The 25047-nt window shown below is 41.9% G+C and overlaps 1 protein-coding gene across 2 annotated transcripts in view; it reads right to left on the bottom strand.

The window, feature by feature from the left end:
- The window catches only part of PAWR (pro-apoptotic WT1 regulator), a 143942-nt gene that overhangs the window by 108517 nt on the left and 10378 nt on the right, over positions 1-25047 (bottom strand). The window lies entirely within an intron of this gene.

Genomic DNA, 25047 nt, shown 5'->3' with positions numbered 1-25047 from the left:
GCAAATGCCCTGCATCCGCGTACATTGCACGCAATTTTGCTGCATTGTTATGCAAAAATTGGGTTAAAACAGGAGGTGAGAAAGTGTCACATTGCTTCCACGCTGCCTCTCAGCCTCTGAAATGTGATCTGATGCAGATCAGCTTCAAAGGAAAGGAGGATTTAGGCGCATGTCTAAATCTACCCTAACCCCTGGTGCACATATATGCGGCCGTGAAGGCCGCGTTTTGCACGGGCACGAAAGCCCATTCATTTGAATGGACTCCTGTGCCTGTGACACGCAGGGAAGAAGTCCCTGCACTTCTTTTGAAAACGCAGCCAGCACAGGAACCTCGGTTCCCAGTACGGTTGCGTCTCAAGTTCTGGCGGTGTGCCATTAGAACTAATGGCACTTGCCCGCGGGTCAGCATTTCTATGTGAGGGTGATGCTGCTGCACAGATTTTCGTGTGGATCCGCAGCGGCACCACCCGCACAGATGTGAACCTAGGGTTAGGGAACCTGAGAGTAATATGAAGACTGCTTTTCCTGACCTGCTTCTGAAAATGCTAGTTACCTGGCATTCGTGCAGGCAAAAAAGGTTGCAGTGAGGAGAAGTCAGAATTACTGACCTGCCTATTTGTTCCGGTCATCCAGAAAGATTTAGGGCTCATGTAAAAACAAGACTTTTTTTTTCCCTCCCCTTGACGCATATGATCCAAGAGAGGAAAACGCTGTGTTAATAACGCGCCTAATGCCACGTTTTGAAAATACATTTAGGCGCATCAAGCACATGAGCATTCATTCCATTGAACAGAATATTAATTCATTCTGGCCATTTGAAAGAAGCACGCCTAGCATTGAAGCACATTTGGACGCATTTAGGTGCATCAAACGTTTGATGCTGAAACACTCCTTTCCAGAACACACTGGCCCTGGGGTTTTTTTCTGCCTCTAAACGCCTGTAAACACCTCTGTGTGCATGGACATATAGGCTAACACAGAGGGGCATTTGCAAGCAAAGAAAAAATGCAAATCACATCTGAAAGTGAAGCTTTTATTGTTTTGTGTGCAGGAAGGCATAAATACGACACTAACCTCTGGTTTAAAAAAAAACAAATTGTAAAAAAGTAAGTATCCTTAACTCAGAAAGTTATCTTCTTCTATTAATCCCAGCCTTCTCCACATTGCCCAATTCCCTTTTTTTTTTGTTTCTTGCAGCTGGGAACCAGCTTCCTGCTAGAGTGTGGCTACGTTCATTTTCCATAGGCCTACTGTATGTTGGAACTTAGCACCCTCTCTTGTTTGCCTCAGAAACAGAAAGTATTTCATGACAAATAGACTACAGGACCATTAAGTAGTGAAAGTGTATGGATTATTTTTGGAAAACAAAGATATCGTTTAGTGTCACTTAATGCGGAGTTCCACTCACCCTGTCAAAAAATAAAAGTCAGCAGCTACAAAAACTCTAGCTGCTGACTTTTAAAAAACAGCCACTTACCTGTCCCTCGGTCCATCGGTGTGTCCCCCGCAGCCCATTTCAGCGGCCGTCCTGTATTCCAGGAGGCCGGCATCTTCAGTGTGCTTGCAGCTTCACAGATGGGTATCCACTGCGCATGCACGAGTAGCGCTGCACTTCATGAATGGTCCTGTAGTCTTCTGGGACCTGTCACGTGTCCCAAAAGACTACAGGGAGGTAGGACACCTTCCGTTTCCGATCGCCTAGGCCATGGGTAGGCAACCTGCGGCTCTCCAGCTGTTGCAGGACTGCAAGTTCCATCATGCCTTTGCAAGTCATAGCTGTAACTGTCAATTTTGCAATGTCTCATGGGAAATGTAGTTCCACAACCGCTAGAGAGCCACAGGTTGCCTACCCCTGGCCTAGGCGTTCAGATTGGAAGTGGGAGCAGGTACCTGTCAAATTCGAGTACCCGCTCCCGCCCCCCAAAGGTGCCAATCCTTAATGGGGTCTTTGGCTCTTGGACAACTTATCTGATAATTTTTTTCACTCATCTGTCAGAAATCTTGTGAGGAGCATCTGGTCTTGGCTGGTTTATGGTGAAGTGATGTCCTTTTACTTTTGGATTATGGCCCCAACTGTGCTCACTGAAACATTCAGTTTAGAAAACCTTCTGTAACCAGTGCCATCATTATGTTTTGCAACATAGGTTGCAAAGGTCTTGAGAGAGCGCTTTGCTTTTACCCATCATGAGATGTTTCTTGTGTGACACCTTGGTAACGAGCCACCTTTTTATAGGCCATAAGTTGGGACTGAACCCGCTGATATTAGTTTGCACTGACAAGATGCAGGATTTCTTTCTAATTACCGATAGATCTAAGCTGGTGACTTGGCTTTATATTACTTTTCTTCATGTGTTCAATACTTTTTCCCGTGCCATTCCATTTTATTACCCAACATAATTTCTGAACTTAATTGTTTTGATTTGTATGTATGGATTGCATTGGTTGTTACCGACATGTGGTGAAAATGTAATGTCAATAGCACCTTTAGAAATATATTTACCTAGAAAAATGGTGACGTGTTCAATACTTATATTTACCCGCTGTATATATAGCCAGCTGCCAGCTATATCATTATGCCTTTCAGGGACATTTACAGTTGAGACTATGATTAATCCTTTTCCCCACTAATGCCCAGTACTGAAACTCCTACATCACTTCCTATTAGCACAGTGGATCCAGTTCTTCTGACAGTAGAGGATCCTGGTACCTGTAGTCCTATAGCCAACACATCCTGTATTGCTGAGTGCTGATTTCAACTACAACTACCAGAGAGCTGGCGAACGAGAGAGATGCTGGGAGAGCAGATATATTCTACAGCAAGGGACTCTCTCTTGGGTGCAGGTCTTAGAGCTGAACACACGGGGACTGCCATTTTCCTCCAGAGATAGATTGTTGGCCTACGGCTGTGGGGCTCTGTACATCAGCAGTGGTGATGCTGATCGCCACACTGGGATCGCATCAGCTTCTCTGCATAGGGACTGTCACTACCAGGTCTTCACACAGACATCTCCACTCGCCGCACTGATAGGCCATCAGTCAGCAACTCCGCACATCCCTGCCAACAGCCTATGCTAGAACTCTTGTTCCTAGGAGGCCATGCTATCCATTGGATTGGTGAGCGAGCAGATCCCCAACCTCTTTCTGTCATCACTCTAGAGATCCTGCATGCAGACACTTTTACACCTCAGTAGCAGGGGATCTTTGCTTTAAGCAGTACCACTGCCTATCTGCTTAACTTCATTGAATTACCAGTATTCACTACTGTTTATGGGCCCCACCATTGCTAGCAGAAGACAACAAATACCACCATATCAGGAACTTAAAACATCATAGGACTCAAGTCGCAACCTCTAGTTAAAGGGACCTCCTCTCCTCTGAGGTCATTGCTATTCAAATTAGGGTACTTATATCTATTTATGCCAGAGTATACTTTTACATAATTCTCTGCATTTACCATTGAGGCGCTGGTGGCCTAGAGGGAGCTGATAAATCAACAAGCCTTTTCTTTCCCTTCTTACTGCTAGTGTTGCTGTTTAATTGTTGAAGCTTACTACTCATGGCTGTATACTTTGGTAAAATGGGTATAATCAGTTAGCAACGTTTACAGTCTTCTATTTTTTATGTGTTAACTGGGGGTTGTAAATACTAAACCAGTCTTTTTCAACTAGGGTGCCTTATGGGTTCTTCAGGGGTGCCTTGGCAAAATGCCTAAAGATTGCCCCAAATTGTCAACTAGTGGCTAGCATGTGGCTCAAGCCTACCTTTTTTAAAAAGAAACAACAGTTTTTTGTGCAGCATTACAATATTAGGCACTGTGAGGACTAGCTGCTGGCATTCTAACAAGCAATGATGTAATTGGTTGACAAGGAGGATGTCAGGCACCTGCATCCGTGTTTGCCCCTCTCCATCAGCACTGGGGTCACTTTAGCTGAGTGAGGGAGAAGAAAATGGTAAAGGCAGGCCTCCCAATACTTTTGGTAATATAGTGTATATATAGACATACACACATATTCATTCATTAAGTTTTTTGCTGTAACTGCAATCATTTGGCTCTACTTATATGGGAGAGTTTGGTAGGTGGTAGGTTGAATTTATTGCATTGCGATACAAAGCATTGCAGGCAGAGCCATGTATACACATCTGAGCAGTGCATTAAAACAACTAAGTTTAATAAACAACATTTCCTCTCACTTAATGGTGATGACAGAACTGAAAGCCTTCACTCAATACAATGAAACTGTGATCCCATAGGGCATGCATACTTACATGTCACTTTTCACTTTCACCGGAGCCCTGCAAAACCCGTTAAAGAATGCATCAAAATCATTTCCTTGTCTACATCTCTCTTCTACGATACAATTAGTAAACTGACAAGTCTGGCAATTCTTGTATAAAGGCTTCATCCACAGACCACTGGAAATGAAGTACAATTAGGGCAGACATTAAACCTATCTGGGAAGAAACATCAAATAAACTGCTAATACACAGTGGGGTTGATTTACTAAAACTGGAGAGTGCAAAATATGATGCAGCTCTGCATAGAAACCAACCAAATTCCATTTTTTTATATTTTATAAATCAAAGCTTAATTGAACAAGCTAAAGTTAGAAACTGATTGGCTACTATGCAGAGATGCACAAGATTTTGCACTCTCCAGTTTTAGTAAATCAACCCCAGTTTCTCTTAGGCCCCATTCTCGCTATTACCAAGCACATATGTGCATTATTTGGCATCATCACACTAACCATATAGGACAGCCCATTCATTTCAAATGGATGCCCTACCCACTGTTCATTTACCTTTTTGAGTTTTGAGCTTTTCGTTACCAGCGCATTTTTCTGTTTGTTGCAGGTTTTTTTTTACCTAAAATGTATATCTGCTTGCCACATTTAGGGTGCCATTACCCTATGACCCTACACGTGCAACATGTTTTTTGGGCATTTTGAAAGTACAAAATTACAGGATTCTGCACACGTTTGCAAAATGCTATAGTGTGATATCAGCCTTAGGGCTCTTGCAAGTGGATGCATGTGCCACATTTTTAGGCATTCAGGTTATTTTTGCACATCTGAATGTAGATCATTGCCTTTAATGGGTCAGTACACACATGCAGCTAAATATCATTAAACTACCGTCACAATTAAATCAGCAAAAAAACCCACAAAAAATTGCACTACTGGTCAGTATTTTACACCATAATTCACATAAATCACTCCATCCCTATTGAATAGTAGATTCAATTATTTAAATATTTGCCATTCTGGAAGCTGTAATTTTTACATGTGTACACACATGTGCCAACTGGGCGGCACAGTGGCTTAGTGGTTAGCACATCTGCCTTGCAGTAAATGGGTCATGGGTTCGATTCCCGACCATGGTGCCTCCTGTATGGAGTTTGCATGTTCTCCCTGTGTCTGCGTGGGTTTCCTCTGGGTACTCTGGTTTCCTCCCACACTCCAAAGACATGCTGGTGGGTTAATTGGATCCTGTCTAAATTGGCCCTAGTATATGAATGTGGGTTAGGGACCTTAGATTGTACGCCCCTTGAGGGTTAGGGACTGATGTGAATGTACGATATATATATGTAAAGCGCTGCATAAATGGATGGCGCTATATAAGTACCTGAAATAAATAAAAATAATAAACGTGTTCATTATATGGACCCTAGTACACACACAGGACCTTTCTGCCAGGAAGATCCAACATTCATACATCAGTATTGTGTGCAAAGACCCTAAAAGGGGTGCTTTCATTTTTAGAACCAATCACATAAATCAGTCTATATCATCCTTCTCTATACCTGCTGGAATCAGCTTTTACACTCTAATCAACGTACCTAAAAATAGAGATAGCTGGAGTAATCGGAAAAAATGGTCTTTGTAATGCTATGTTCTTGTTAGCAGTCTGGGATTAACAACTGGAAGGATACATATTTAACCTCCTGACAGCCGAGTGACATACAGTTGTGACCAAAATTATTCAACCCCCAATGCTGTAAAGGGGTTTAGGGACTATAGTGTACATTTGGAATTGTATTCAGAATCAAATCCTACAAGGACGTTGTAACTACCCAAATGCAACTAAAATGACATCAATTGTTTATGTAATACAGTAGTAAATGGTTCTTATGTGGTTTCTTCATTGCCACAATTATTCAACCCCTTAAAGACTACCACTCTGAAGAACAGAGGTTCATACAGGTGCTTTCCATCAGGTATTGAAAACACCTGTGGATGTCACCGAGCAGCAATCAAGCATAATAAGCACCAATTAGGCAGCTTTAAAATGACTGTGATACTCAGCTCCTTCTAGACATTTACTGGTGTGGTTACAAACATGGTGAAGGCAAGAGAATGGTCCAGGAAGACAAGAGAAGAGGTGATTTCTCTTCACAGGAAGGGCAATGGCTATAAGAAGATTGCAAAGATGTTAAACATACCAAGAGACACCTTAGGAAGCATCATTCGCAAATTCAAGGCAAAGGGCACTGTTGAAACGCTACCTGGTCGTGGCAGAAAGAAGATGCTGACTTCGACTGCTGTGCGCTACCTGAAGCGTAGAGTGGAGAGAAGTCCCCGTGTGACTGCTGAGGAACTGAGAAAAGATTTGTCAGATGTGGGTACAGAAGTTTCAGCCCAGACAATAAGACGCACACTGCGTAATGAAGGCCTCCGTGCCAGAACTCCCAGGCGTACCCCCTTGCTGTCTCCAAAGAATAAGAAGAGTCGACTGCAGTATGCCAAAAGCCATGTGGACAAACCACAAAAGTTGTGGGATAGTGTTCTGTGGACTGATGAAACAAAATTAGAACTGTTTGGGCCCATGGATCAACGCTATGTTTGGAGGAGGAAGAACAAGGCCTATGATGAAAAGAACACCTTGCCTACTGTGAAGCATGGTGGAGGGTCAATCATGCTTTGGGGCTGTTTTGCTTCTGCAGGTACAGGGAAGCTTCAGCGTGTGCAAGGTACCATGAATTCTCTTCAGTACCAGGAGATATTGGATGGAAACGTGATGCAGTCCGTCACACACCTGAGGCTTGGGAGACGTTGGACCTTTCAACAGGACAATGATCCCAAGCATACCTCCAAGTCCACTAGAGCATGGTTGCAGAGGAAAGGCTGGAACATTTTGGAGTGGCCATCGCAGTCACCAGACTTAAATCCGATTGAGAACCTCTGGTGGGACTTAAAGAAAGCAGTTGCAGTGCGCAAGCCTAAGAATGTGACTGAACTGGAGGCCTTTGCCCATGAAGAATGGGCGAAGATACCCGTAGATCGCTGCAAGACACTTGTGTCAAGCTATGCTTCACGTTTAAAAGCTGTTATAACTGTAAAAGGATGCTGTACTAAGTACTAAGATTGAATGTCACTTGGGGGTTGAATAAAACTGATAATGCTGTGAGCACAGAAAAGACATTTGTGGTTATTTCATTATAACTGTTATGTTATATTTGTCTGACCTACAAGTGCCTCTTTAATGTAAATGTAAGCAAGATGACTGAATGATCAAAAGCAATGTCAAACTGGCCAAAACACTCAATTTCAGTGGGGGTTGAATAATTTTGGTCACAACTGTATATATACTGCTGCTGCTGCAAGAAAGGTGGGCTTTGTCGCTAAGCCACCACACAGTCATCCACAGTAACAAGAAGTTAAAAAAAAAGCCTGTTTCGTCACTCAGTGAGCCAGTCATGTTTTTTTTTTTTTCTATTTTTGTTAATAAAGTGTAAATCAGCCAATATGAAATGACTGCATTTTTAAACATAAAGGGAAGAAAAAAACGCCATCTCTTTGCCTCTGCCACCTAAAGGAACGGGGCTACTGTACTACATTTGTTATGGCAACAACTGGCTAATCTCCATTTTGCACTAGACCATGGCGCGGGGACACCAGCAATCCGTGTGCATTTCCCACACCCCTGCAATCTGCAGCAGGTGTCAGTGCAAAACTACCATGCACGTCAGTTGCAGTGCGTTTCTAAAAAGTATTGCATGTACTACTTTGATGCGATGCAGTGCATTTTGTGCCCATTCTAAATGAACGGACTCAAATCGCAGTGCAGTGAAATGCATGTGATTTGGACAGGAATGCGGTGCGCATTTCTGTTCGATTCACAGGTGGTTCATAGTGTAAATCTAGGCTAATAGGGGATTCCCTCATTTTGGAGAGACTTCTCGTCACTTCCTGTTGTTTCACCTGGACGGGAAGTAAAACAATTTCTCTCCAATGAGACACAGTAGGAAAAAAGTTACATATTAATATTGTTATAATAATACAGGATTTATATAGTGCTAACAGTTTGCTCAGCGCTTTACAAAATAAATGGAGACAATACAGCAATGATATAGTTCAATACAAGAGGGTTAGGAGGGCCCTGCTCCTTGGAGCTCACATAGGTTTTAAACCTTCCCCATACTTACTCTATTTGAAAGATTAAAAAAAAAAAAAGGTTTTGGATAAAATTGTACTTTTAGGAAGGGTCAGGTCAGAACCGATCTGCTTACTTGTTCTGGGTAAGTGACAATTGGGGAGATTTAGCAAAACTGGAGTGTAAGAATTCCACAGGTCATACAAACACATCAGGGTCTATGTATAAAAATGTATATATTATATAATTTGTGTTGCGAATGCCTCAGTATTCCTGCAATAATCACAAACAATACTTACATTGTTTGTAATATGTGTTAAAAATCACTGTAGCCTCTCACAAGGCAAATGCAACATTTACTAACATTCGATCCCAAGAAAAAAAAACCCTTAAAAGAACATTCAACCAACAACCATACTTACTCTATTTGAAAGATTAAAAAAAAAAAAAAGTTTTGGATAAAATTGTACTTTTAGGAAGGGTCAGGTCAGAACCGATCTGCTTACTTGTTCTGGGTAAGTGACAATTGGGGAGATTTAGCAAAACTGGAGAGTGCAAAATCTGGTGAAGCTGTGCATGGTAGCCGATCGGCTTCTGACTTCAGCTTTGACAAAAAAACTGGAAGCTGAATGGTTACTATGCACAGATGCACCAGACTTTGCACGCTCCAGTTTTAGTAAATCAACCCCAAGGTGTTTAACATCATGACATCTAGATGACATATTTTCAGAAGGCAAAGTTCACAATTTATTCAGATGTAGATTTACTTAGTATAGAGCTGTTTTGCCAGATGCACGTTTAAAGTAAAATAAATAGAAATGAGGAAACGACAGTAAATTAACCTATAAAAGGGCAGTAACTCATTTATAGCTAGCATCAACAAAGAATGACTAATTAGGATATCATTACTGTTTGTCTTAGTAACACCTTATCAGTTTTAAAAAGTGTGTGTGTAATCTAGAAGGGTGTAGCATTTTTTGCATCAGCATTACGCGGAGAAGTAATGCTCCTTCACTGAACGAATAAGAATTCCATAGGTCATACAAACACATCAGGGTCTATGTATAAAAATGTATATATTATATAATTTGTGTTGCGAATGCCTCAGTATTCCTGCAATAATCACAAATAATACTTACATTGTTTGTAATATGTGTTAAAAATCACTGTAGCCTCTCACAAGGCAAATGCAACATTTACTAACATTCGATCCCAAGAAAAAAAAACCCTTAAAAGAACATTCAACCAACAGAAAATAGCCTATGGCTAGGTTCACATTGATGAGGCTCTGCAAGCCGCATTTGCATGGGCAAGGCAGCCTATTCATTTATTTGAATGGGTTGCTGTGCCTTCTGAAATGCAGGGAAAAGGTCCTGCACCATTCCTGGAAATCGAAGCTCACACGGGAACTGCAAGTGCAGTGTGGTTTCCAGTGCAGGAGCGATTTACAGTATGTGCAGTGTGCACATCCAGCGCGTTGTTCTGTACGTGTGGTTGCGGCTGCAGGAACATCACCTGCAAAGATGTGAACCTAGCCTAACATTAGGAAAAGAGCACTGGACCAGAAGGAAATAATAAGAGGGAGACCTGTGCACTGTGTACAAAGTGTATGGAGATCCCTGTGCTCACCACTGACAATGTTGTGAGACCACTACAGCAGACAGTGAACTGTGGTCCAAAACTGAAACAATGTTGTAGCCAAAACTGTTTGACAACAGATTTAATCCTTTAAAAGATAAGCAGATCACCTAACAAATCACCTGAGGCAGGGCTGGGCAACTGTGGCCCTCCAGTTGAAGGCAGATACATGATGGGACTTGTAGTTCAACAACAGCTGGAGGGCCACAGTTGCCCACCCCTGACCTAAGGCAAACTTTGGAGTTCCATCTTTGCAACACTGTGTCAATTCTGTACAGCAGTTCACCCTCTGAAGTGGCTGATCCATTAGGGCTATTTCACACTGATGCATTTTTGCTGCACTTTTACTCTCCTAAAAGCACAAAAAAGCGCAATAAATATATTTCCCTTTAAGTCCTGCATGCTGCATCTTTGGTGCCCTGTTTAAAAAGCACACCAAAATGCACGTCCCATTAGAATCAATGGAAAATGTTTCAAAAACGCACCATGGTTGCATTTTTGTTGCACTTTGACAGGTGCATGGCAACCAGATGATGTTTCACAGGTGCATGGCAACCATAAAAACAGATACGGTTTTATTGTATTTTTTGAATGCAGTTGTGCGAAAGGGCTCTTAAAGCACAGAAGTCGCCCTCATATTTTTTCCTCTTCTGCTTCAAAGTTCTTAGCCTAAAGTGTTAGCCATTTTCTCTATTGTTCAAATGTTCTTAGCAGACCATCGCTCAAAAGTAAAAGTACTGCTCATTCTCTTCTCCACCCCTGCCCCTCACACATTTGAGCTATTTACTTATTTATTTTATTTTGACACTTCCTCAATTCTCGTCTAGGTGGGAATGACATCTGCTTGGCCTGCCCCCAACTCCTAAGGCATGTCACAGGTCCCAGGATGCTGCAGAACCAGTCTCACTGCGCCACACATTCTCGTGCATGCAAAGATTCACAGTCCCTGGCTGTGCTTCATCACTTAGTTAGAGCCGGCTCCCAAAACCAAGATGGCAATGCTGGGAGTCCACTGCAGTGAGAAAAGTTGGATTCAGCAATTACAGTATTTGTAGCGGATGACTTATTTTCTTTTTCTTTTTTTTATAAATTGGGTGAAGTTCCTCTTTAACCCCCTGGCAGTATTCCTGAGTGTAGGGTAAACTTTCAGTACCAAAAGCGGTAACCCCGAGCTACACTCAGGATTACCCTTCAGCGTTGCTCAGGGATTCCCTCCAGCACTTACCTTGTCCTTCGGTCCCGCAATGTCCCTCCTGCAGCGTCCCAGGCCATCTCCCCCGGCAAATGCCGGCATCAGTCTTCCTGGTTCTGTTCCCTGCGAGTGTCGGGATGTACGGGGGACGGAATGGGTGGGAAATTCAAAAATTTTAAAAGTGACATTCACTTAGTATATGTATACTAAAATCACATACTACAACATTACTGTATCAAACCATTTCACATACATTTTGTCCCTAGTGCTTTCTCCTGTGCCCTGCCTGCATTTTTACCGTTCTTTCTGCCTGGAAACTGAGAAACGTCCATGGCGTCCAAAAAGCATCCCTTTAGGTCAAAAGTGGTTTTAGACCAGCTAGAGAACAGTGATAGTAAAGAAGAACCACTTGCAGAATTGACTGATAATGATTCGTGGGGAAATTCATCATCAGACGCTGAAAACGATTTTGCGACTTTGCTCAGTGATGTGCGAACTTGGCGCTCTATTTTGAATTTCAGTGTTTTTGGTTTGATTACATTATTAAGTTAAATTTATTATATTATTATTTTTTATGATTATTATATTATAATTTATGATTTCGTGTTTCAAATTTTATCATACCGGGCATGTTTACTAGACTCTTGTTCGGACAGATTTCAGTGAGTTATTCCTAAGAATTATAAGGCCTACAATAAAAAAACAACATATTTCCATGCAAAAAAATTTACCGATTTGAGCACAGAAATATGGACATAATCAGACCGCTAGGGAAGTTAAAGGATAAATTAACCTTTCATAACATGTTACATGTTACACACACATTCAGGGTTTTAATGTAAGCCGTGTACCGGGGTGGGCTCCCCAGGATACAGTGAAGTCACGAACGAGGAAAGCAACCCCAACACCAGCTTTTGCCACAACAGAATTTTACTTAGATGTGGCAAGTAAACACAACCTCCAATGCTGGGAACATACAATAATTTTACATACAACCAGCCCAAAGGCTGAGACCCTTGTGCTGTACAGCACGGCGCCTTCGGATGAAGGTAGAAAGTGAAGTAATTTACCTACTGGCGGGCACAACTAAGCTGCCACACCTTACCTGTTATTACCCTAAAAGAGCAGGAATCAGTGTATGGGTGTATGGTATGGGCTAGCCTGCGGTGCAGCACAACAGCTTACAATCTTACACAAATCTACAGTATTCCCCCTCCCATAACTGGTCCTGTAGCACGTGCCTGATTATTCCTTCTGAGCAAAACTCCAGTCTGGCTTGAGTTTGTAGGATTTTATCAGTTCTCCAATGTGAAATGTCACTTTAAGTGGTGGAGTCCTTCCAATAATCAGTAACAACACTTGCGGCCTGACACAAACAGAGACCCTAACTAACTATCGGCCTGGACTCAGTCTCTGGGCGCCAACACTGAAATAAGCTGCGTGCACGATCTTACCGACCCAGGTCTGCTTTGCATCCGCTGGTGACTCTGAACAGAACAAATGTTGCTTCTCATCAGCCTTCCTGGCAGCAATCTCTCGTTAGTGAGGGACGCTTTCACACCTGGATGTCATCGGATTCTCAGCTCACACGGCCCCTGCATTCAGCATCGTCCAAAACATGGCTCCTGCATTCAGTATCGTCCAAAACATGGCTGCAGTCTCCTCTTCCTGTTCACTAAAAACCCCAACTCTGTGTGAAAACCCCACCTCTTCATGAATACACAAATATCTATGCAGTCTGAGCCTGTGTTAGAAAAACAGTGACATCTTGTGGCTAAACCGCAGAATGTCAGTCAAAATATCAATTTACTCCACACCATAATTTACTGCACACAGTGTTCAAACAATGAGAGCTGTTTTCCCCATCTCACATTAACATGTAACATGTAAATAAATCAGCAGCCCCCGCACAACCCAACCCCACCCCTGAGCCCCCATTGTTACAGTGCATTTGCTGTGACAATCTAAAAAGAGTGAAGCCACGTGGGCTGCATTCAGTGAATTAACAAACTACATCTACCACCAACCACTGTAGCTGATGGCTTGTAGTTCTCAATAAATTACCAGGGTGCTTGTGAGCAATCTAGTAGTTAATTGACTCTTCCTGCAATTCAGTAACTGGCTGCCCGTACAAAATACGGTTAGACAGCTACACTGAGGGTCTGCAGGAGCCTGAGATTGCATCTGCGATCTGCTGATTAGAGGTGCAATGCTTTACAGGCTCCTAATGGAAACCAAAAAAAATAAATAAATTTACCTGCAAAAAGATGTGCATTTATTTATTTATTTTGGTGAACCTATCCTTTAATTTATATGGTCAAATATTGTTAAAGTTTTTTTTCTCTTGGGATTGAATGTTAAGGACTGTTACAATGCGAAAAGCAACATTGACACTTAATTTAACAGTCATTAACTGCACACGTGTGCACCTGATCTAAAATCACAGACAGACAGAGAACATATGTCTCTGTAAAGATAAAAAGACTACTAAGGCAATTGTAGATAGCCATATACTATGTGCAGTACACACCTCTTAAAGTGTATACATTCTTAAAGTAAAGAATGTGGTGCGGGAGAGCTGCGTTCCCCTGCAGCCTCCTACACTGCATTCCGATTGCAATGCCCTTGTGATCCGCTGCAGGGGGTCAGTTAAAGTTGACAACACCCCAAACACAGGCTGTAAATGCATTGCAACTGCCAGCACCAAACCACATGGTACTACAGTACCATGTGATGCAGTTGCTATGCGTTTACAAAATGTAATGCATGCACTACTTTGAATGTGGTGCAGTGCAATTTTATCCTATTCAAATGAATGGGCATGAAATCGCACCGCATAGACCCACATATGAATCGCACAGGAACGCACAGTGCATTCCTGTGCAATTCGTATCAGGGCATAGTGTGAATGATCCCCAAGAATGAACTGATATTTCTTCCTTTCAGTCTGTCACTTGTTATATCTGTTTGATAAGTGTAAAAGTAATATCCACTGATCAAGTCAGAAATTCAGAACTATCTATGACCTGTGCACACTCTTTTGTGCCATCTCAAGGAGTCCAGTTAAGCTTCTCAGTACTCATTTTGGACTTCAGGACACTTAGATTCTATGTTGTGGAAGTAAGACCAATAGGACAGATTCAGTAAACTAGCAAAAGACACCTAGGCAGGGTTGACACCGTTCAGTCCACAAAATGCAGTTGCCAGCCAACAGCAACAAATTAGGAGCCGAATGCTCCTAACGTAGAGGAAAACATGCATGTATACCAGAAATGTACTTCATACAATTTATTTTTTTTCTTTTTCCTTGACGTATACTTTAAGACAGGCATGTCCAAAGTCCGGCCCGCGGGCCATTTACGGCCCGAGGGTCGGTTTAATACGGCCCTCCATGTCAGTGTGTCAGTGTGTCTTATGGAGCGAATATGGAGCGGCCGGTCCGGTATTTCCACCGCGGCCGTGTCTGAATACCGGGCCGGCCGCTCAGCTCTGCAGCGGGACTTTACCTGTTCCTCTATCCAGCGGCACGCTGTCTTCCCGGCTTCTGTAGTGTGGGCGCTGGGCATGACAGCCGGGTGCCAAGTGCGCATGCGCAAGAAGCGGTGCTTTTTGTGAATGGTAAGGCGGTACCTGGGACACATGACAGATCCCAGAAGCCGCCGGACCAATCACAAAGCACAAGTGCTTCTCGCTCATGCGCACTGGGCACCGGACTGTCATGCTGAGCGCCATTACAGAAGCCGGGAAGACAGCGCGCGGCTGGATCGAGGAACAGGTAAGATCAAAGAACAACTGCGGAAGTAAGAGCGGGTACCTGTCAAATTCAGGTACCCGCTCCCCACCTCCCCAAAGGTCAGCAGTCATCTGTACTGTCCGCAGTCTCTGGTCATCCCTGTGCTGTCCGCAGTCTCTGGTCATCCCTGTGCTGTCCGCAGTCTCTGGTCATCCCTGTGCTGTCCGCAGTCTCTGGTCATCCCTGTGCTGTCCGCAGTCTCTGGTCATCCCTGTGCTGTCCCCGGTCTCTAGTCATCCCTGTGCTGTCCGCAGTCTCTGGTCATCCCTGTGCTGTCCGCAGTCTCTGGTCATCTCCTGTACTGTGTCTGCAGTCCATTAGTTCAGAATTTTTTTTTTCCTGTTTTCTGCCTCTAAAACCTAGGTGCGTCTTATGGTCAGGTGCGTCTTATACGGCGAAAAATACGGTAACTTGGCATAAAATAATTTATTTGCATTTAATTGTAATGGTTCAAAGAATGTTTGGAAAAATGTTCGGCCCTCCACCATGTTCATTTCATCCAATCTGGCCCTCTTTGAAAAAAGTTTGGACACCCCTGCTTTAAGACAACAAAAAGTATTTACATGTCCACTGCTAGCAAAAAAGAAAGTGTGCAGAGATCAATGATCTCTATAGCAAAACCTACTCACTGCATTCTTCACAATAGAAAAAATGACACACAATTATAAGAATCAAATCACAATTTCCAGCATGTAAACTTATACAAAAGAGTTGAAAAGCTTTCAAGCATGTCGTCTTTGAAGTATGACTGGTAATTAGACACAATGAGCTGCATTATTTATCGGTAACAGGCTGTCTACACTTTGACTGAAGTCTGTGACTAAGAGCATAGATGTGACTTTGACAAAAATACACTAAGGGTGCCATTACACAGGTGTACAAATTTTAAAATATACATGCTCATCTGCCAACCATGACAGCCCCCAGAAGCTGTTTTGCAGAGTTCATCCCCACAATGAGGAGAGCTTACTGCTGGGCACGTTGCAAGTCAGCGCATATCCCCGAATCAGTGTAACAAAAATGCAGCACATGCACAACATGCCCTGCAGTAACTTCTGATCATTGTGAAGATCAAAAGACCTTTACACCCATGTTTTTTTCTGGATTTTTGCTTCTTATTTTCAACCTTTGTTTTGCTCCATGTTTTCTTACATTTTCAATCACACTTATGCAAGCCTTAAAACTACCTTTGGTATCAGGCAGACCTATAAAGAAAAAGCTACAAAAGCTACTCCTGTCTGCTCTGCTTGTGCAACTTATACTCATGATTTCTCAATAGTGTGTATGATATTTTAAAATATATATATATATATATATATATATATATATATATATATATATATATATACACACATATACATATACACACACACATATACATACACACACATACACACATATATATACACATACACAGTTGTGCTCAAAAAGTTTACATACCCTGGCAGAAATTGTGAAATTTTGGCATTGATATTGAAAATATGACTGATCATGCAAAAAAAACTCTTTTATTGAAGGATGATGGTCATCTGAAGCCATTTATTATCAAATAGTTGTTTGGCTCCTTTTTAAAACATAAAGATAACAGAAATCACCCAAATGGCCTTGATCAAAAGTTTACATACCCTGGAATGTTTGGCCTTGGTACAGACACACAAGGAGACACACACGGGTTAAAATGCCAATTAGCGGTTAATGTCCCACATCTAATGCTTATTAACTTGCAATTAGTGTCAGTGTATAAATAGTCAATGAGTTTGTTAGCTCTTACATGGAAGCACTGACTAGGCTAGATACTGAGCCATGGGGATCAGAAAAGAACAGTCAAAAGTCCTGCGTAACAAGGTAATGGAACTTTATAAAGATGGAAAAGGACATAAAAAGATGTCCAAAGCCTTGAATATGCCAATCAGTACTGTTAAATCACCTATTAGGAAGTGGAAAGTTCAGGGATCTCTTGAGAGAAGGATTGGGAGAAAGTGCTGTGGTCAGATGAGACCAAAATTGAGCTCTTTGGCATTAACTCGACTCACCGTTTTTGGAGGAAGAAAATTAATGACTATGACCCTAAGAACACCATCTCTACAGTCAAGCACGGAGGTGGAAACATTATGCTTTGAGGCTATTTCTCTGCTAAAGTTACAGGCCAACTTTGCCACATTGAGGGGACATGTATTGTAAAAGCTTGAATGAGAACCTTCTTCCCTCAGCCAGAACACTGAAGATGGGTCATTGATGGGTCTTCCAGCATGACAATGACCCAAAACATACCATCAAGGCAACAAAGGAATGGCTCAAGTAGAAGCACATTAGAGTCATGGAGTGGCTATAGAAAATGTATGGAGGGAGCTGAAACTTCGAGTTGCCAAGCGACAGCCAAGAAACCTTAAGGATTTAAAGAAGATCTGTAAAGAAGAGTGGACCAAAATCCCTCCTGAAATGTGTGCAAACCTGTTAACCAACTACATGAAACATCTTACTTTTGTACCTGCCAACAAGGGTTTCTCCAGTAAAGTACTAAGCAATACCCATTTTACTCACTGAACTGCAACTCCATTTAAAACATTTGTATCATGTGTTTTTTATACATTTTTGGTTAATATTCTGTCTTTATCATTTAAAATACACCTATGATAAAAAAATTATAGACCCTTCGTTTCTTTGTAAGTAGACAAATTTACAAAATCTGCAGGGGATCAAATACTTATTTTTCCCACTGTATATAGTAAAATACTGTATCTGCATATGTGTAGAATCTTTCTTTAGCCAGTTACCATTTAACACAATAGTGGATTCCCAGAGCACAATGGGTTAGTAAAAAAAACCCATCACAGCAGCAGTTGACTCCTTTCATGAAGACTGGCTCCCTCTGGAATCTCGAGCCAAGCTGTCTGATCAGTTATGAGTCACTGCTCTGAATCATTGAAGTCCAGCTCTGGACAGCTCTAGGATGAAAGCAAGGAATGCAGCCTGGAGTGAACTTTTAAAATAAAATTAAACTAGCACAAAGGTGCGCCTTAATCCAGATTTCGACAGTGTAAAGGTTTAAAACCCCTGTTAATTTATTATTTTTCGGTTTGTGTACCCTTGCAAAAAGCTCCCTTAAATTTCTGTCTAAGAACTGAACAGGAAGTTAGAGGAAATCTCGTAGTGAGGGGGATTTCCTGGTTTGACATATGTTCTCGAAAAGATGTACCCACTGGAAGATTTCCCCCTACCTTTTATTCTGGAAATAACGCAACTTTTTTGCTCTGCCATTACTTAATGGGACAATGGGCACCAGTACAAACATAGGGGTGAATCTCCCCAATGAAGACACAAAACAGCAATAAAAACTTGAAAGAGTCTAACCTTTATCCACGTTATGCAAAAACCAAAAGAACATTTTTACCTAGAGATACACTTTAAGGCCCCATGTACTCTGCAGCTACAAAACACTTGTTTCACAGATATTTGAAGTTTTTTTCTGCGTCTAAATGCCCCTCTATGTTAGACTATGTGTCCATGCACATATAAGTGTTTGCAGGCACTTAGCAACAAAAGCATTTAGGGGCAGAAACAATAATGCCCCAAAATTGTGTTCAGGAAAGGAGAGTTTGGGCAGAAAAAATGCCCAACGTATCTAAACCCTAGGTGTGTTTAGCACTTGAGAATTCATTCATTTCAATGACCAAAATAAATTAATGTTCTGGCCAGTTAAATGAATGAATGCCCAAACGCTTGATGCACCTGAACTTGTCTAATTGTGCCCAAACACATTTTAAAACAGCTTTAGGCATTTTTCTCCTGCCAGGAGCAAGGCATTCAGAAGAGTTGGACAAATGCCCAGTGTGCATGAGGACTTAGTTTGAGGTCTTATTTTAACTGGTGGTGCAGGTAATACTGACACCTTTTTTTTGCAAAAAAAAAACAAAATCCAGCCTTTGCTCTCTCGTACCCCAACTTTATCAGCTAAGCAGGTATAATAATGCCTGCTGCAGTGAGCGTAGATGGCATTGTTTTGCTGAATAATTTCATTGCTGGTTTGGAAATGCGCATTCAAAAATTCTCTTTACAAGGAAAAAGAAAAAAAAAAAAAAAACACAATATATCTTTAATTTTCAGTGAAATACACAGAGTATATAACTCCATGTTTATGCTTTTTATCCCTCTCCTCTTCTGTATTAAAAAAACAAAAAATTATATATATATATATATATATATATATATATATATATTTATTCAAGTTCTACAAGCTTTCACACTCCAGAGCTGTCCCCAACATCCTACTTGGTCCAATGCTGCCAGTCCTTTTCATGAAGAACGACTCCCGCATTATTATGCCTATTTCTTGTGAGTGTGGACTATCATTGACAAAATGTTGAGGATGCTCCATCATGTAGGTTGGACTTGTGCTACTCACACATCATTATGGCAGCACTGCTCAGTCCAGATTGAATGCCCACACCATACCAAGCAAGAAGCAGAAACTGCTGTGTAGGTAAAAATATATAAGGGTTTATTTCCTTTAAATATATAGACTGGGGGACTTTGGAGAGTGGTGAGGCTGTGAGTGAGAAGGAATAGCCAGAATTCTGCACAATTCTACACGATTTTGGCATCTTCTTACAAACACTGCATCTGTTTTGGACAAGTAGATAAAAAGTAACTTCAAATTATATTAGACTGATTAAAGACACTTTTTTTAATTTAAATTTCCCCACCCCCCAACCTACATAGGAAAGCAACAACATGTACTGATTAGTCATTCTCTGCTGCATGGTGCAAATACGACATCACACAAGAATCTCTCCAAATTCAGAGTTCACAAAGATCATTAAAATCTCCACTTTGCTTGGTGTCCAAGCGTGACAAAATATTTAATCTACACGACATTGCCTGAGGGAAAGGATGGCCTAACTTGCGCACTGTGTACGCTGACAACTGTGCTCTACATACAAAGGAGTGGCAACCAGCCTTAGATCCCAGCTAAATAGTAATTAAAAAACTCACTGAAATCATAATAATAAGACAGGCAGATTGGGCATGGCCCTCCGCAACAGTAGATGAAAATTAGCAACACTATTTATAAAAACTAAATCAACTTTACAGTGTTATGTCACGTGTGTCCTACTGCTAAAGTTAGAATAAATGTTTCTTTCACTAACAATATATGTAGCCAGATCATGTTGGTAACACAAGTTGTAAACTCATGAAAATCCTTTAATACTTGAACAATAGCCCCCCTGGTGGCCCCAAAAGATAGCCAACTTACATCCACCTCTGTGACAATGTGTTGTTTTCACACCTACTACTTGAATCTGCAGTTAATTTGTCTGCAAATTGCAAGTGTTTCTTTTAGGGCTCATTCCGATGTTTGACAGCGCTTGCCAACCCTCTGAAAAGCAATTCACTGTGGATCGGCAGTTCAGAGGTGACAGAAAGGTGATACGTTGCCATCTTTCTACCCATTATAACCCTCAACAGGTTGAACCATGCAGTTGCAAGGCAGTTGTGTAATTGATCTGTTAAAGTATATGTAAACCTTTATCTTGTAAAACAACCCACTTTAAAATAGAAACAAAAGGCAAAATATTTATGTATAGACATAAAAAATATTCTAAATACATTTTCCCCCCTTTTTAAAACTGATCTGTACTCAGCTGCATAAGAGTTGGGGAAGGAGAAACAGCAGTACAATGATCTTCCCAGTGAAAGGGTGTGCAGGTAGGGGGGTATCAGCAGAAGGCTGATCATTGGAGGAGAGAAGCCCGAGTTCCCAGCATAGCTATAGGACTGACCATGTTGTGCTCTCTTGGCCAGTGTGGTCAGTTTTTAATAGTAAAGCAGAGTCCCTGGCAGGGACACCAGGAAATCACATACAAGAAGGAATACAAAGAACAGGATATTTTTTCATACTAGTGCATGGTGCAGTAGGAAAATATCAGGAAAATGAAATGCTGAATTTATATTTTCTTTAACTTGAAAGGATCATGTTTGCTGAATATCACAGGGTTTGATTTTTTTAAATACCTCGTAGCCACGGCAAGTGTGCACAGCTCAACCACCTGCTTTTACCATCCCCCAGTTACCCTCGTGAACCAGCCCTTAATGTTACTTGCAGATTTTCTCAAGTCATTTTTATTAAGTAACTGTTAACGGTTTTGTTTTATATTTAAAATCACCTTAAATATCACACCCTCTTTCTCTTCATTCTCATTGTTACCAGTTACGTACATTAAGGGCCTGTTTAGGCCATTATGCATTGCAGTGTGCTAGGTAGCCTTGCCCAATGCAGACCACTGCATAGAGTGGGCTACACTTGCCTTGTGTCCTATTTGTTCAGTTCACACCGGCACGTTGCAATGGTATGTGCTGAAAAACGTAGGACATACAGTACTGGGACACACAACACATCACAATGTGCTGCAGTGAGTGAATTACATTTGACTTTGTGACATTTCAATCAAGTTACAAAAGAAAAAGAAGACGTAAACAGTATGATCCACTGTAATTAGCGCACTGGCACCGTTCCTTGTAATGCACACCAGCAACCATGCATTGCACTGCGACCGCTCGTGTGAACGAGCCCTAAAGCTGAACTCCAGGCATACAGCCCAATCTACAGATGAAATACATAAAGGAGATGTTCCACCTGCCAAAGGAATTGTATTCTTTGTCCATCCAATTCTTCATTTTATTACTCAAACTAAACATATAAACATATCCAACCAAATGGATACAATGTACAGTACTGTATGTGTTCCCTTTTCTGTCCTGAGTTAGATTTGTTTGACTATGGAGAAGCAAGTGTGGGTAAAAGTATGTTTTGAGCAGCCTGGGAACCTTTGGTGTGTGACAAGCCTTTAGTAGTATTATAAATATGCATCAATCTTGCTATTAAAGGATTCAGAAGACAGAGCAGGTTTAGAAATAAAGCTGTTAAAGCAAAGTAGCCTGTAACACTTCAAAGAACAGAAATACGGTCTTGATAAGACTGTGTCTTGTGAAAAGATGAGTACGTTTGCCAGAACCTTGACAGATACTCTACTGTAAGCTAGTTCACAAAAAAAAAAAGGTTCATGCCTGGCCATTTAGATGAAACAGCAATTAAAAGACATTTCTCTCACTGGCACAGACTGTTCTTAATTATAAGTGGATTGCACAATGAAACATGTGATCAAGGGGAGAGGACAAAGTGAACCTCATTTCAAGTTGAAAAAAAGCAAAGTTTCAATCTAAGGCCAGTTTTCCTATAACAAGTATCTCAAATCATTTCTAAAGGAGGACATTTTATTTAAAAAATCAACTACGTGTTTAAAATGAACTGCCCAGATCCTGTTAAATCCCAACTCAAGGTAAGTATGATCCCCCTCCAAATACAGACTGCAAGGTGTTTTATTTTCCCACCTGGTGAGGCAAATTACACTCACCTAAATCCCACCTTCCAGGTCCCTCACTGGTACCATTTCTGGCTTTTGGGCACTAGCATTAATCCAGCATCCTTGATGTGTTCAAAATCTCCAGTTCCCATTACTCCCCTCAGGCTGACTTTGGTCCTCTTCTGAATCCTGAAAGACCCCACCGCTACAGAGATAAGAGGAACTGTCCACATCAGAAAGGCAGTGACATGGACGCCTGAAGAAGTAAAGTAGCAAATGAAAAGAAGAGGAGAAGGACGCAGCACTGGAGTGTGACCGTGGCTTAAAGTGGTTCTAAAGTCCAAGGCAGGCCACCGATGATGCGATTTTTCTTTGTTGTAACCACAGGTTGCAGGAAAGAAAATCACTCAATTCCCCCATTAGCACAACCGGTGTTGAAGAGGAAATCCCTTTCTTAGAGCCATTGTGTTCTCCCAGCAAGGAGGGGCTGAGGAGCTGTCCCTGCCTGGAGAACACAACGATTATTGCTAGCAGCTATATCTGCTGGCAATAATCGCATGCTTGAAGAACGAGAGGCTGGATGTACCCAAGTCAATCGAAGGATCGACTTGGGTACAATCAGCCTGCCCATAGATGGATCGAATCTCGGACAGTCCCTGCTCAGGACTTGAACCATCTATGGCTAGCTAAACAGTTTTTTTTACCTTAACCTTACCATTCCCTGCATTAAGGTAAAAAACTTCCCACTACTGGTTCCCCCAACCCACCCCAAACACTTATTTGAGTCCTTTCAGTGATCCAGCGCTGCTCTGGCTGCAGCTCTTCTCCCTTCACTCCCTAGTCTCACAGAAGACCCAGGGAGCAGCAGGAGCCATAGGCTCAGTAAAAAAAAAAAATTTGAAAAAATCTAAATGCCTATTTTACTTACCAAAAGTCATGTCATGTAATCCTTCAGTCTGAGGCTTCTTTCTCTTTTTGCTTATACAGCCGTGGTCCTTTTATGGGTGTCAACATCACCGCCTGTGTGATGTGGACACTTCCTTTAGATTGTCCAGAGGAAGGGGATCCACAAGAGGAGTGACATCATCATAAGCGGACAGTAGGGGAGGGATCATTTGGCCAGCATGGGGTCATTTGCGCAGTTCCCTGCGCCCAAAAATGCCAGATACCTGGACAAGGAACTTTGGTGACTATCAACTGTTTCACCAAGTAAGGCAAAATAAAAGCCTTGCAGGATGGGTTAGAGAGGGTGCCAGGGAGGGATGGGAGGGGGCTCTGAGATCCTATCCCATCTGCTGGTCAAACCTATCTTCTGAATGCTCCTTCTCACCAAAGCCATTTAAGATACTAAATACTTCTTGGTATAAGAAGGCCATGTAACTTTCTCTCCTTTCTCTACTGATGTACCATGGAGTGTCTGAGCAGCCAACCACATAACATTGACTACTGTCACATGTTGGCGGAAGGGTCCCCAGCTTGTTGTAACCTCTGGTGCTGGGCTTCAACAGGACTTTTTCACTTGGCTCAGACAGGAAATCTGGGCAGCAAAGGAACATAGAAAAAGTAAGTATACTGTATATAGAACTTAAAATATTTATTTCACAAACTTATCCCAATCTTGTTCCCCCCTCAGTACATTTAGTTATATCCCCACTAAAGGACTGTACTTTTTATTACAGTTAGTAGCAAGCTGCGCACCCCTGCTCACCAATATCTAAAAGATTTGAATAGGACATTTCCATATTGTAGGAGCTGGGGGAATGGGGTGGGGTGGGGGAGGGGGTTATGGACAGCTAAAGGTATCGATGGGCCTCAAGAGAAGGCAAATGTAACTTTGAAAAAATATGAATTTGTAAGGTAAATGCACCCCTTACTGGTTGGTTCTACTGCAGGGTACTTGTACACTACCTGTAATTTTGCTAGGTCCAACTAACATTTAACCAATGTAATACAATAAAACAAGGCTCTGGTTATAGGGGGAGAAAAACCTTAAATGTCTAATCACACTCATGGAGAACTAGTCTCAGTTCCCAAATATGAAAAAAAAAAAAACAGTTGTGGGTGGTTTTACCCTTTAATCAGCCTTCTCCACTTCAGAGAAAAATGTTCACAGGTTACATTAAAGAGGATCATCAGTCTGTTTGAAAAAAAGAATAAATGGCAGCAGCTACAAATACTGTAGCTGACGTTTAATAAAAGGACACTTACTTATCCAAGGATCCAATGGCATCCTCACCCAGGCCAGTTCTTTACAGGACTTCAGGTCTCCAGCGCCAGCATGTTTAGTGTGAGAAGCTGGCTATGATTCCTTGTGGCTTCACAGTCGGCTTCCTAAGAGGTTGCGGGCAAGGAGGGGGCAGCGAGCATTCAGTGGAATAGCCTAGGTCAGGGGTGGGCAACTGTGGCCCTCCAGTTGTTGTAGATCTACAAATCCCATGAGGCATTGCAAAACTGACAGGTACAAGTATAACTCCTAAAGGCAGAGGCATGATGGGACTTGTAGTTCACCAACAGCTGGAGGGCCACAGTTGCTCACCCCTGGCCTAGGTGATTCGGTCAAAAGTGAGAGCAGGTACTTACCAAAACTAAGCACCCACTCCCCCACCCCCAAAAAACAAAAAAAAAAATCTAAAAGTGTTAGAGGAGGGTGAGGAGGACACAGAGTGGAACTTCCCTTTTAGGGTGAAGTTCTG

This window comes from Staurois parvus, unplaced genomic scaffold, assembly GCF_062004578.1.
Source record: "Staurois parvus isolate SC_StPar_1 unplaced genomic scaffold, SC_StPar_1.0 ptg000147l, whole genome shotgun sequence".
Lineage (NCBI taxonomy): Eukaryota > Metazoa > Chordata > Amphibia > Anura > Ranidae > Staurois > Staurois parvus.
Note: the sequence above shows the minus strand (reverse complement) of the source record. Positions and strands in the feature narration are given on the sequence as shown.